The sequence below is a fragment of the Carlito syrichta genome, unplaced genomic scaffold, assembly GCF_000164805.1.
Source record: "Carlito syrichta isolate Samal-C Ts95f unplaced genomic scaffold, Tarsius_syrichta-2.0.1 Scaffold309186, whole genome shotgun sequence".
NCBI classification, from domain to species: domain Eukaryota; kingdom Metazoa; phylum Chordata; class Mammalia; order Primates; family Tarsiidae; genus Carlito; species Carlito syrichta.
In genome coordinates this window covers 773,834-784,961 of record NW_007253282.1, presented here as the reverse complement: position 1 = coordinate 784,961, position 11,128 = coordinate 773,834, and the positions used below count along the sequence as shown (strand labels likewise).

At 42.8% G+C, this 11,128-nt stretch overlaps 1 protein-coding gene across 1 annotated transcript in view; it reads right to left on the bottom strand.

Moving 5' to 3' along the window:
* The window catches only part of MTFR1 (mitochondrial fission regulator 1), a 57,963-nt gene extending 50,518 nt beyond the window's left edge, over positions 1-7,445 (bottom strand). The window contains exon 1 of the mRNA XM_008066884.2: positions 7,318-7,445. The gene's annotated coding sequence lies outside the window, so the exon portion shown is untranslated. The remainder of the gene's footprint in view (positions 1-7,317) is intronic.
* Between the last annotated feature and the right edge of the window lie 3,683 nt (positions 7,446-11,128).

The following is an 11,128-nucleotide window of genomic DNA, read 5'->3' as shown; positions in this document are numbered from 1 at the left end:
GCCACTGCACTCCAGTCTGGTCGACAGAGTGAGACTCCAACTCAAAAAAAAAAAAAAATTAAATTTACCCTTATATCAAGCAATACTATCTATGCAACCAAAGTTTGTTATTCCAGGATTTTTTCACAATATACTTTACTATATTTAACTATAGATTGCACTCCCTGTCTAAGCCAAAGCAGAGAGACAGCAAAAGGGATATCTTGATTAAAATACTACAAAGTTGATTCCTATTCACCCAAAATCATCTCTCTGGGAAACCATCTACTCTAGTTAGTCCCAGTACACATTATACAGCTAGTCCCTCAGTATCCACAGAGCATTGGTTCCAGACTCCCAGGTATACCAAAATCTCAAGTCCCTTATATAAAATGGCATACCATTTGCATATAACCTACATACATTTTTTATACTTGAAATCATCTCTAGGCTACTTATAATACCTAATACAATGTAAATGCTATGCAAACAGTTATATTGTACTGTTTTACTTGTATTATTTATTGTTATAGTTATTTTTATTATTTTTCAAATATTTTCGACAAACCGAAACAAAACCCATGCACACAGAAGGTCAATGTATATCTGCACACAGAAGGTCAATGTATATCAGTATTTATTATATACAAGAAATTCACTTCAAAAAATAACTAATAAAATCTTAGTTATCTGCTCTATGTATTAACATATTTGTATATAAAAGAATATATTACAATGTTTTTTTCAATTATGGAGAGTTAATTTAACTTTCCTATTTAAGTTGTCTGATTACATTTTAACCACAACCAACTCACACGAGTCAAATACTGTTGTATAAATCTGTATAGTGAGTGGATTGCCTGAGCCCGTGGGTTCGAGACCCGCCTGGGCAACTTGGCGAGACCTCATCTCTACAAAAATTCAAAAAATTAGCCGGGCATGGTAGCGCGCGCCTATAGTTCCAGCTACTTGGAAGGCTGAGGCGGAAGGATCGCCGGAGCCCAGCAGGTCGAGGCTGCGGTGGCCGGGAGCGGCCACTGCACTCCAGTCTGGGCGACAGAGTGAGACTTCAACTCAAAAAATACAAAATAAAATAAAAATAAATCTGTTAAACAGTATCAAATATTTATACAATTTATTTGGGTAGGGTATAGTGGCTCACGCTTCTAATCTCAGCACTTGGGAGGCAGAGGAGGGAAGATTCCTTGAACCTAGGCTTTCAAGACCAGGCTAGGCAACATACCAAAATTCAAAAAAATTAGCTAGGCATGGTGGCGCATGTCTGTAGTCCCAGCTACTTGGGAGGCTGAAGCGGAAGGACTGCCTGAGCCCAGGAGATTGAGGCTGCGTTGAGCCATGATCATGACACACTGCATTCTAGCTTGCACAACAGAGTTAGACTCCCAATTTAAAATAAATATATAAGTAACTTTCTCCCTATCAAAGCATCATCTGTGGTCATCTTCAAACGGTGGGATCATAATATCATTTTCTTTTCTGCTTATCTAAGTTATATAATTTCTATCAACAGTATCTAATAAATATATAAAAAGTTGAGTAACAGCAGTAATTAGCATTTCAAAGGACAGTGATATAATAATACTTGTCACCAAGATATGCAAACAAACCCATGGAAACTGAAGTGTACAAACACTTCAGAAGCTAGTATACACCAAACTATCTTTTCTTCTTTTTCAGTCTTATTTTCTTTGTCTAGTCCTTTCCTATATCTATAAATTCACCACTTTCAGCAAATTCCTTCAAGACCGAGTCTGACCTTACTCCTGAATTACTCATATACAGTAGGATTCCTAAACTCCAATTTAACAGGTCTTCTCTGATGTCCTCTGAAAAAGCCCACTGTCTCTTTCGAGTTCCTTATTCATCTGAATAAATATTCTGTCTTATCTGAATAAAGATGTTGTCTATTTGGATGAAGACGTTGTCTTAGAAGTAGTTTAAGATGGAGAAAGGTCAAGGAGCAGTAAGTGGCTCATGCCTGTAATCCTACCTAGCACTTTGAGAGGTTGAGGCAGAATTGCTTGAGCCTAGGAGTTCAAGACCAGCCTGGGCAACATAGTCCGAACTTCTCTCTACAAAAAATTAAAATTAAAATTAAAACTAATCAGGCATGGTGGCATGTGCGACTTGGGAGGCTGAGGTGGGAAGATTGCTTGAGCCCAGGAGGTTGAGGCTGTAGTGACCCAGTATCAGTCACTGCACTCCAGCCTGGGCAACAGGGGGAGACTGTCTCAAGAGAAAAAAAAGACAACTGGGAAGATGAGGGATACACATGAAATATTTAGTATAATCTTCAATATATGCTATATATTAAAGGAGTGGTAGAGACTATACATTGATGTATATTTTTCCTTTCCCTGTAGCTGACCAAATATTAACGAATAAAATGCTTAACACTTACTTATATTTGTTGAACTATGTTTATATACTTTGCTTATGACTCTAAATTCAGTTGCATTATTCTTTCATGTTGCAAAGAGACAAACATACCTCTTTCACTATTGTTTTGTACTCGTGTAAATTTTGCTTTTTTTATTACGGTTTTACAACTCAAAGAAATAATTTTCCACTATAGTTTCATTATGCTACAACAGGTAGAACATTCTATTACAGTTTAAAGAGCAAGAACTTTGCAATGTTAAAGGCCAAGATAGCATCCTGAATTCTAATTCCCATCCTTTCAGCAATGCGACCTTAAGCAAATTGTGATCTCTCTAATTTTTTTTTCCTTCACTATAAAATGGGGATACTAATACCTATTTAACTGAGCTATAGTTAAAATTAAATGAATAGGTGGAAACAATTTCACAATGCTTTAACACACTAAGAACTTCATAAATATAAATTATCAATACAGTTATTTCTGCTCAAAAGCAGTAACACTACTGCCTAGATTATATAGTATCTTTGATTTTGAAAACCTGAACTCGGGGTAAGGAAACTGAACTATGGGAAGACTGCCCACATTCTGGTAGTACAAACTACATTCGCGCCACCTACACTTTAATACGTGCCTTATTTTACTCAACCCCTCTAGAAAGCAAATGATTATTAATCACGACAGAAGCATAGAAATATGTAAAAGAGGTGAAATGATATAAAATTTGTGATTTACCTCAAAATAACTTGGGAACAGGAAGCAAGACTGGCCATGTATTGATAATTACTGAAACCAGGTGATGAGAACACTGAAGTCTTTATACTATTCACTCAACTTCTCCAGAGGTTGAAGATTTCTGATTTTAAAATGATTTTCCAAACCAAACTTATAAGGGCTCTAGTAAAATTTTAATTCCAACTTTACCATGTGCTCAAGCATTAGTACTAGATAACACCAGTGTCTGTTATGTCAGGCTTGCTAAAGCTTTTGGGAAGAAAGCTAACACTTTTACTAAGTCTAATACTTCTGCCGGATGGATGAAAAACTGGGTATTCTGTGTTTGCACGATGAGGATGGGAGCTAATCACTTCCACCTAATTGTCCACACTTTACAACTAAAACTGTAATTTAGCAATTTATAAATGGTTTTTAACAAATGTGCCTGTTTATAATTGGAAATAAGGACAGATCCTTTCACATCCATGTAGTCTCTTCACCCTAAAGGGTTTTACATCAGACTGTTACAGACAGAGAAATGGTCAAAAATGTCATATGTATAGCCAATTAAAAAAGAACTTTTGAGGGTTTTTTTTCAGCAGAGACATTAAAAAAGCAACAGGGTGCCAACATGGAGGGTTGCAGAACCAGAGGGCCAAAGAGGCAACCCAACTGGCAGTCGCAACTAGTGACAAAACTCCAACTGCCTGTCAGAGACCTGGTAAGAATGAACCTGCTAAGGGGAATGGTGTCCGTTGCTCTGAGTACACTCGTGGGGGGGGGGAGGCCACTAGAAGAGTAATTGCCCCAGAGAGGCCTAAACCTCCTGGACCATGTCCATTGGGCCCAGAAAGCCATTGGAAAGCAAGCACACTCTCTTCTGAAGACAGGAGAGAACACCTGGCTCAGAAATTGTGGTCATTTAAGGAGGCCTGAAAATCTGCTAAATTCCTGGCACTGGTTCACCATCACTCCAACAACCCCCCAGATGAATATTAGGATACTGGAATCCAAATTAATTAATTTTTTTTTTTTAAGCAGGAGTCACACTGTCATCCAGACTGGAGTACAGTGGCACACTCATGGCCACCGCAGCCCTGACCTACTGAGCTCAGGTGATCCTTCCGTCTTAACCTTCCAAGTAGCTGGAACCACAGGCACACGCCACCACACCGGGTTAATTTTTTGATTCATTGTAGAGACGAGGTCTCGCCAAGTTGCCCAGGCTGGTCTCAAAACCCCGGACTCAGGCAATCCTCTCATCTCTGCTTCCCAAAGTGCTGGGATTACAGGCATGAGCCACCATGCCCCACTCCAAATTAATTTCTTAATTAACACATGTGCCAGCCGTTTGGTCCTGGCTCTCCATGTTGGAATCATATGACCTTATCTTAACCAAAAGTTATTAAAGCTTAATTCAAAGTATAAATGTAAAAAGTTATCTATAAAAGGTTAAAAAAGGATGGCCAAGTTCAGTGGCTCAGCCTGTAATCCCAGCACTTTGGGGGTGCCAAGGCGAGTGGATTGCCTGAGCCCGCAGGCTTGAGACCAGCCCAGGCAACTTGTTGAGAACTTGTCTCTACAATTAAAAAAAAAGGAAATGTCATATGTATAGCCAATTAAAAAAGAACTTTTGAGGATTTTTTCAGCAGAGACATTAAAAAAGCAACAGGGTGCCAACATGGAGGGATGCAGAACCAGAGGGCCAAGAAAGCAAAGGAAAAACGCAAAGAAAGTTGTTGATATAAAAATAAAAGTATGTTTTGGGTAAGGAAGGATATAAGGGAAAGGGAATAATTCTATATAAGGATCTTGTATGGTACATTTTTGTTCTATAATAGAATGACTAATTATTTGAAGGAAAGAAAGTATAGGACAAAAATAGAAGGTTCAAGCATGTCGAAAAAATGGTATGTCGAACATGGTATGTGGAAGGTTTGTGGAAAGAAATATGTAAAAGAAATTCTATGAACACTCAAGACAATAAAAACATTCTATGAATTTACCATTAATATCAATTACACTCATGGTAGGCCAAAATGCTACTCAAGAACCAGAACACAAGCTTCTTAATTAACAATCTCTAAAAGAATTTCTCCTGTAAACAACAGAGAGGGGGAGGAAGAGACAAATTCAGTTAGCCCCACCTCCCACCATCTTTGTTAGAAAGTGAGGTTTTTTATTTTTTTAAATTTTAGACTATCACTTGTTAAATAGGTCATTTACAATGGCCTGTAATCCTGTGTTATAACATTATGCTTTTAAAGCTTTTACTACTTATACACTTCAAGTTCTTAACTCAGTCTCTAAGGGTGAGGCAATAAACAAAAAGTTTCAGGAATCACACCCTCCTCCTAAAACTACCTACAGACCAGGTAAATTAATTTCACTCACAGCTATAGTGCTTTTCAGTACCAAATTGCTAATGACTTTAAAATCTCCTTCCAGGTTTAAAGATTACTAATCCAACATAGGATGGATACAAAATGACTTTCTGTTTAAAGTATTACTAACGATTTTTGTTAAACTTTAAGATAATATTTCCCTGTCAAGGCAGAAGGCCAATACCATCTCACTACTCTCATCAAAAGCGGAGAGATGTCCCGAGTAGAGGTTACAAGGGGTTCTCCCTCTAGCATACCAATCATTCTGAAGGTTTAACAGACCTATTACAAAAACAAAAGGAGTCAGGCGTGGTGGCTCACACCTATAATCCTGTCACTTTTGGAATTCGAGGTGAGAGAATTGCCTGAGCCCACAGGTTCAAGACCAGCCTGGGCAACCTGGTGAGACCTCATCTCTGCAATAACTCAAACAATTAGCCAGGCATGGTGGTGCACACACCTGTAGTCCCAGCTACTTGGAAGGCGAGGTGGAAGGATCGCCTGAGACCAGCAGGTAAGAGGCTGCAGTGGCCGTGGTCATGCCACTGCACTCCAGCCTGGGTGACAGAGTGAGACTCCGACTCAAAAAAAAACAAAAGGGACAGTTTTCTCTTGCCAGTGTTACCTGTTTTAAACTCTCGTTCATTATTATTTCCTACAATTTAAACCAAAGCCTAAGTCTCCAAACTAATACTTTCCATTTTTTTTCCTTCAAACTTCGTCAAAGTAGCTGTATTTCCTTGCTAAAGTCATTACTAACAATACCCTCATAACTGTCTATAAATTCCTGTCACAGAGCCCAAAGAAACTTGAAGATAAGCTGCAGAGACATCCACACATGGACTAAGGAATTCACCGGTGCAACGGTAGAAACTGCCAGGACTCCAGTGGTGGGTGCTGGGTCCAGCGGGGTAATTATAAATACATTTTACTAAACATCAACACCCCAATATGCCATAACAGCAGCTATAATGGTCTTCATTATAGTGTATTGGTTCTAATAGGATATGCTTGTACACAGTGCTTTGTATACAGATACTAAAGATACTTACAACTCCATGGGCTCCTGGCCTCTCATTCCCTCCTCTTGCTCTAGACAGGTAGGGAGGGACACCTCTACGCCCTCATGTTCAGCAGGAAGTTGCTACAGAAGCCTGACCTTCGTCTTTATTCCCAGGCACAAATAAGAATATTTTAAAATAACAAGAAGGGAGAATAAACTATATTTTCTCATCTAACTTCTGTGCAGTTCTTTGCGTCTTTCACGCCCAGGTCGCACGGCAGACACCCACACCCCAGCGGGCCTGACCTAACATTCTGGTGGCCCCCCTGGGGGTGTGACCGAAAACAAGTGAAGCTGGTTAAGCCTCCTAGGTAGACCAGCGAGCGCACTCCGCCCGGAATCCGCGGGGCGGGCTGGAGGCGCAGCCGCAGAGTCCCGGGAAAGGGCGCGACACCCAAGGGAACCGCCGCCTGGCGGCCGGCTCGGGAAGCGGGGACCTCGAAAGATGGACCGAAGGAGGGGGAAGAGTCGTGGGGGCGGATGACTGGGTGGGCAAGTAAGTCTCAGCCTACAGCGCAAGCCAGCCGGCTCGATCCGCCAAAGCTCCGGACCCACGAGGGCCCTCGGCCACCGAGGCTGCCCGAGAACGTCTCTGCCTCCCGGCCGCGGGGCACACACCCAGCCGGCCCACGGAGCCCGCTGGTCACCTCGCATTCCCGAGGCCGGCTCCCTAGCCTCCTCCCCTGACTGTTACCGGAGTGTTCCATCGCCGTTAGGTCCGGAGCCGCCTCCAAGACCCTCTCACCCAAGCGCTTTTCGGAGACCCCACTTACCTCCGCCGCGCGGCAGCCAGCGACCCCGCTCCTGCTATTCAGGCCTCCAGCTTGGCTGTGCCGGGGCGTCGCTGCCAATCAGCTAATCCCCGCCCGAGCCGGGGACAAGGTGACCAATCAGCTGTTTCTCTCCGGCTCGGAGGCGGGCCCAGGGAGACGCCGGCGGAAGGCGAAGTGTCTGGCGCTCGCGCTCGGGGCCGCCTTTCGCCGTCGGTGTGCGCACGCGTAGGGGTGGGGGCTTTCGCGTGCAACCTGTTTTGTGCCTTCGCTGGGAAGTGCTTTTGTTTGTAAACTTCGTGCTCTGAGTGTTTCTGAAAGACCCACGTGCTGAATGTAGTCGCAAGGGTGCATTACCTTGAAAGCATCTTAAGCCCCTTGTTAACCTAACAGGTGGGGCCCATCTCGTCCCACGCTGCAGGACTGGTGCTCACCCGGCAGATCTGCTGCCTGCGCGGACCTCACATCCGGTTGTGTTTCTCTAGGAGGAGCAAGGGTGCGCGTGTAGAAAGTGCCTGATGGGCGAGGAGTTTACCGTCTATATTCCAGCATCTGTTAGTCTGATTCATTGGGGCACGTGCTTTTTAAATAGTTGACTGTTTCAGGATATGCTGGATTTCAGCTAATTCTGTCATTAAAATGTGATCGCTGCCCTTCCGCTAACTATATGCAGCACAGAAATGAGTGTGGGCGCGAGGAAAGATTCATATGCAGGGTGAGAAACCTGTCAGTATTTCTGTACGGCCTTTCAGGAGACTATTGCTGATTGGCTGTCTCTCTTACCCTCCCATTGCGTTTGATCCCGGAGGTCGCTGGGCCGGCGCTGGAGCTCTGTTGTTTTTATGCCCCTGGGTGGCACCAGTCTTTTCTTTGGCGAGGGCTTTCCTGCTTCAGCAAGAGCATTATTTCGTTTACGCAACAAAGGCTTGTTGGGGACCCACTATGACAGCACAAAGATTTTTTAAAGCCTTGAACCACGCCCTAACTGAACCTACAAAACGACAGGGAGATAACATAAGCTTCATATATAGTATCAGATGTTATCATAGAATCAAGGTGGGAGCCTAGGACTCTCCAGAGTGGCTCAGGGAACGCTTGCTGGTAAGTGAGTGCTTGGTCTGGGGTTGGATGAAAGCCCATTGGAGGTGAAGGGGTCGGACCTCAGATGGTGACATGTCTGGCAAAGTCACTTGTTTCTCCTTTCTAGGGTAGATTTAATGCTAAGCTAATTAAGTTTGTGCTTCAGGCTCCCCGACTTGCACCAGCCCTTCCCAAGGACCATGGAAGAACCCTGGTACAGAATTAACGCGGTCAAGTATTTTTTAAAAGGAAGGTGGCTTTAAGCATCCTTCAAACAGAAATAGGTTAAGACGTCTTTTGTCCTTTCCAACTTCCCTTTCTTCATACTTACCTTCATGCTGGGTGACCTAGAGAGGCCCTAGACGTTTTGGGGATCTGGGGTACAGGGGAAGAGAGTTGAATTAAACCCGGCCTACTTCATGATAAGTTACTGCTGGCTCTCCTGGTACTGGAACAACTTCTAGAAAGTCATTCTTGCCATCTCACTCAGTGCTGTGACACAAAGGGCCTATCAACGTGTCTCTTGATACCTGGCACTAGAAGTATATGGTTGGTAGAGGAGAAAGAGGATTTGAACCGTGCTGAGCCAGAAGCTAATCTAGGGGAAGATTTCCCTGTCATCACACTTCTAAAATGCTTAGCTTTTTGTTTTTAATTAACTATCTTAGAATTATTTTTGATTTATGGAAAAGTTACAAACATAGTACTGATAATTCCTGTCTACCCCGTACCCAGTTTCCCTAATGTATCTTGCATTACATTTTCAAAACTAAGGGGCCAACATTGGTACATTACTGTTTACTAAATTCCAGAATTTATTCGGGTTTTACTACCGTCCTTTTTTCTTTTCCAGGATTCAATCCAAAGTGCCATATTGAATTAGTCATCATAGTCTCCTTAGTCTCCTCTATGAGAGTTTTTTAATCCTTTATATTTTGGGGGGTCAGGGTCTCACTCTGTTGCCCAGGCGGGAGTGCAGTGGCATGATCACAGCTCATAGCAACCTCCACCTCCTGGGCTCAGAAGATACATCTGCCTTAGCCTCTTGAGTAGCTGGGACTACAGACACCTGGCATCATGCCTGGCTATTTTTTATTTTTAGTTAAGATGAAGTCTTATTATGTCGCCTAAGCTGGTTTTGAACTCCTGGGTTCAAACATCCCTTCCGCCTCAGAGTCCCAAAGTACTGGGATTACGGGTGTGAACCACGGCACTTGGCCAGTTATTCAATCTATTCGTTTTTTGTGACTTTGATATGATGATGGCGGTTTTGAGGAGTCAGGTCAGGTCTTTTGTAAAATGTCCCTTGATTTTAGTTTGTCTGATGTTTTTCTCATGATTAGACTGTGGTTTTGGGGTTGGGGAAAATATCATCATGTGGTGAGATGCCCTCTCATCACATTATATCAGAAGGTATATGACATCAGCATAACTTATTACTGGTATAATATAACTTATTACTGGTTAGCCTTGATTATCTTACATGGTAAGGTTTGCTAGCTCCTCCACTGTAAAGTTGCATTTCTCCCTTTCCATATTCCCTTCTTTGAAAACAAGCCACTAAGTTCTGCCCACATTTAAGAGGGAGTAGGGTTTTAGGCTTCACCTCCTGGAGGGGAAAACTACATACCTTATTTGGAATCCTTGTATGGGGAAGATTTGTCTCTAATCCCCATTTATTCATTTATATTCAATCATTTGTTTAGGTAACCTCTTGTTTTTTAAACGTTTTATATTTATAGTATGATTTTTATTTTGTTGCTCAAACCGTTCCAGCTTTGTCTTCTGGGGAGTTCTTTTAAGTTGAGTTCATGTGTTCCTTTTGTTTGTTTGTTTTTTATTTTCTAGAACTACCAAGATGCTCCAGGCTTATCTTGTATCTCTCCTGCCCCAGCCCCAAAAAATCAGCCATTCCAAGGAGCCCCAGGATGGTATTTAAAAACCAAGATCTAGGTACTGGGTGTGCTCAATGCTACTGAGATATCATTGAATATAGCTTCTCTTAGGAGATGGAGCTAGGTAATATAGTACTACTTTGTTTCTTAGTTATTTTCTTTTACATCTCTGTGACAGGTAGCCTCCAAGATGAGGCCCCAATAATCCCTGCCTCATGGTATTCAAGCCCTTGTGTAATCCCTTCTCCTTGAGCATCAACTGGACCTAGTAACTTGCTTCTAATGACTAGAATAGAGTGAGAGGATGTCATTTCCAAGATTAGATTGCAAAAAGACTGTGGGCTTTCATCTGTTTGCTCCCTCTTGGTCTCTCTTTCATTCGATTTGAAGACAGACAGTGTCATATTGTGAGCTGCCCTAAGGAGAGGCCACATGGTAAGAAACTGAGGGAGGCCTCTGGCCAACAGCCAGCAAAAAACTGAGGCCTCCATCCATCAACCTGTGAGAAACTGAATCCTGCTAACAGTCATGTCAGCTGAGCTTGGCAAAAGATCCTAGCCAGGCGCTGTGGCTCATGCCTGTAATCTGAGCACGTTGGGAGGTGGAGGTGAGGAGTTCCAGAGGTCAGGAGTTCTAGAACAACCTGGGCAACTTGGTGAGATTTCATCTCAACAATAAACAAAAAAATTAGCCAGGTGTGGTGGTGCATGCCTGTGGCTCCAGCTACTTGGAAGGCTGAGACAGAAGGATTGTCTGAGCCAGCAGGTCAAAGCTGTGCACTGTAGTCTGGGCAACATGTGAAACTCCAACTCGAAGGGAAGGGAAGGGAAGGGAAGGGA